The sequence below is a fragment of the Austrofundulus limnaeus genome, unplaced genomic scaffold (genome assembly GCF_001266775.1).
Source record: "Austrofundulus limnaeus strain Quisiro unplaced genomic scaffold, Austrofundulus_limnaeus-1.0 Scaffold94, whole genome shotgun sequence".
NCBI lineage: Eukaryota > Metazoa > Chordata > Actinopteri > Cyprinodontiformes > Rivulidae > Austrofundulus > Austrofundulus limnaeus.
The window spans coordinates 1,215,867-1,219,899 of record NW_013952496.1 but is presented as its reverse complement, the minus strand read 5'-3'; positions in this window follow the sequence as shown (position 1 = coordinate 1,219,899).

The window sequence follows — 4,033 nt, the reverse complement described above, 5'->3', positions numbered from 1 at the left end:
ACCTGGATTACTGAGATGCATCAGGAGTCAGGACGAAACGTTTCATTAGAGAAGAACCCGTCCAGAAGACCTATACAATTTTTTTCTTTTTGATTTTTTACCTGGATTACTGAGATGCATCAGGATATCATTTTTAGGTTTTAAATGAAATGAAATAAAAGTAAAAGTAACAATTAAAAAAAATACTTGGTTAAATTACAAGTCCTCAAAAAGTAACTTAAGTATTAAGTAGTAAATGTACTACTTAATATTACCATATTAAATCAGAAAAAAAATAATTTAATGCTGATCACTCACCTCCTTTCACGTCAGTTTGTCTACAGCAGGGCTTTTCAACTGGTGGTCCGCGGGCCACATTCAGCCCGCCAGTGACCAAAGTTTGGCCCGCCAGTTGGTTCTTTCATCTCATAAGCCCAAACCCCCGGTTTTGAACTTTAATTAAGTTCTTTTAGTTCGACACAGACATGTGTGGTATCTACAGAAACATCAGAATCTTGGCTACAAGCTGGTTAAAAAAAAAAACATTTCTACAAGCATCCAAGACAATTAAAACTACAAGCAGTTGAAGATAAAACTATGAAAATGAAAATAATATTTGTTTAACAGTGTGGCAAGTCAATGTCAAAATATTTGTGTTAAATAGGAGGCATAATATGTTTTGTTTATGAGACTGTTTTATTAACACTACTTCTGTATGTTGTATTAACGATTAAATGCAGCAAAATAAACTAATTCAAAGGTAACAGATCTTTGTAATACTTGGTTTATTTACAATGACTTTAATTCTCTGTATTTTAGTATTGGCTGGTGTTGGTTGGCTGCGGCGGCCATCTTTAATAGAGATGAGTCCAACATTTAAGCAGTGATTAACTAATGAATTTATTCAACTGAGTCCACTGGTTCATGAGATATTTTGCTAACAGAATCTTGAAGGCATGATAGAGTCAGTGTTTTCAGTTGTTTCGCATTATCCATCACCGTTTTTTTTTTTTTTTTTTTTTGTAGTTGATAAAATGTCCTTATTCAGCAGCACTCATCCCCAAATGAGTGAGATGAGGGGGTGATGGGGGGGCTTAAACTCATCCTAATAGTGTGTGGTCCCTGTCTGAGTAGAGACACACTCAAAAGTGAAGGCTGAGCGAATACTAATAACACATCTGATTGATGACGATTGTCACGGAGCTAAAAAAAAAAAAGAGGGGGTTGTAGCATAATTAATGACCTCTCAAAGTCCTGAGAAACGTATTTTAAGGAGGGTGTTTGGCTGCAGAGACCCCGTCCTCCCCTGTGTTTACAGTTTTCTTCTTCCCTCCGAGGAGGCTGAAATTCAGTCAAGCCTGTGACAAAATGTTGAAAAGTTCGGGCTTTGTGAGTCCTCGCGGAAAATGAAGTCGCCGAGGCCGCAGGTTGAGTTTGTAAAATGCGGCACAGAGTCACGTCTCGTCGGGGGGGGGGGCTTCTGCTTTAAAAGAGGGTGTAGGGTGGGAGGAAAAAAAAGGAAAACAACAAAGAAAATGACAAAGAAAGACACCTTTATCACATGCCGCCATAAAATTAAGCTGGCTAATCAAAATGAGCAAACATGGAAATCACACAAACATCCTCTGAACTTACTTTATGCAAAAGATCTCATTTTAAAACACTGGCGTGAAAGGCAGCAAGCGGTATGAATGCCTTGAAAAGAAAGCTGAGGCCTTTAATTTCATTAGCATTTAAATTGTTTTTCATGTTTGAGTTCTCGTGACATTTGTGTATTTTAGCTTGGCATTAAAAAAAAAGAAAACAAAATGACTTAATTGTGAAAAACAAAAAGGCCTCTTGGTCTCTGCATCGTGTCATCATCGAACTCTTAACCTTACATCACCCCTCCTCAACCTCCTCTGCACCACAGGACCTGTATTAATAATATGACTTCGGGGGTGGGGGTGGGGGACCGAGAGCTGCTTTGGTGCCACAGTTTAAACCTCTAATGGCAGCCAGTGAATGAATGTATTCCAGGAGGAATCCCACAGGTTGGTCCGTAGGGGTGAGGTCAGCAGGCGTAACCGCAATAACCTCCCACCACTCGCTTTATTGGCCTCCTCCGATTGGGTTTTTATTAAATCTCTGAGATGTGTATTTGTTCTTGCTCACTGGAACCTGAATTTCACTGCTCTTTTTAACATTATAAAGAAGTTTCTTAACAAAAAACTGTTGCATATGAAAAAAAAAAACTAATAAAAGAATCACATTTGAGAAGTACTTTGATACAAGCCGAGAGTGGACGTTTTCTGCAGATAATTTTCCCCCCATGGTTTTCTCAAAATAAAAAGTTAATTACGTAATTATCACGAAATAACGATCAGTGTTTTCTTGAGATAATGAGTTAGTTACGTTATCACAAAATGACGATGTTTTCTTGATGAGTTAATTACGTCATTATCACAAAATAACGATGAGCATTTTCTTGAGATAAGTTTATAACATCGTTATCACGAAATAATGATTGTTTTCTTGAGATAACGAGTTAAATACATTATCATGAAATATCAATGAGTGTTTTCTTGAGATAACAAGTTAATTGTTATCACAAAATAATGATGAGCGCTTTCTTGAGATAACGAGTTATGTCGTTATCACAAAATAACGATCAGCGTTTTCTAGCGATAACGACTTAATTACATGATTATCACAAAATAATGAGTGTTTTCTTGAGATGAGTTAATTATGTTGTATCACAAAATAACGATCAGCACTTTCTTGAGATAACGAGTTATGTCATCATAAAATAACGATGAGCAATTTCTTGAGATGAGTTAATTATGTTATCACAAAATAACGATCAGCGTTTTCTTGCGATAACAAGTTAATTACATGATTATCACAAAATAATGATTGCGTTTTCTTGAGATAATGCATTAATTACATCATTATCACAAAATAATGAGCGTTTTCTTGAGAAAACGAGTTAATTACATCATCATGAAATGACGATGAGTGTTTTCTTGATAACGAGTTTATTATGTCGTTATCACAAAATAATGATTGTTTTCTTGAGATGAGTAAATTATGTGGTTTTCACAAAATAACAGTGTTTTCTTGAGATAACGAGTAAATCATGTGGTTATCACAAAATAACAATCGTTTTCTTGAGATAACGAGTTAATTATGTCGTTATCACAAAATAACTATTAGCATTTTTTCGAGATAACGATTTAATTATGTCGTTATCATGAAGTAACCATGAGCGTTTTCTCGAGATAACGAGTTAATTATGTCATTATCACAAAATAACGATGAGCATTTTCTTGAGATGAGTTAATTATGTCATTATCACAAAATAGTGAGCGTTTTCTTGAGATAACAAGTTAATTATGTCGTTATCACAAAATAACGATCAGCGTTTTCTTGCGATAAGTTAATTACATCATTATCACAAAATAATGATCGTGTTTTCTTGAGATAATGCATTAATTACATCACTATCACAAAATAATGAGCGTTTTCTTGAGATAACGAGTTAATTACGTCATGAAATAACGATGAGCGTTTTCTTGAGATAACGAGTTAATTACGTCATCGTGAAATAACGAGCGTTTTCTTGAGATAACGAGTTTATTATGTCATTATCACAAAATAACAGAGCGTTTTTTCGAGATAACGAGTTAGTAATGTCGTTACCACAAAATAACCATGAGCGTTTTCTCGAGTTAACGAGTTAATTGTCGTTATATGAAATAATGATGGGCATTTTCTTGAGATAACGAGTTAATTCCGTTGTTATCACAAAATAACAGAGCGTTTTCTTGAGTGACGAGTTAATTATGCTGTTATCATGAAATAACGATGAGCACCATGAGAAAACCATAGAAAGAATTATGAGAGGAAAACGTCCGCCCTCTGCTTCCGTACTTTGAGCATCTGACTGCAGACTGAAAATTAAACCTCATGTAAAAACTACAAGCCAGAGCTTAAAGTCTCTTAAATCACATTGAATTGTCACCATTATTGCGTTATTTAAAAGACAACAGCTACTCTGAAGATAAAAACAAGA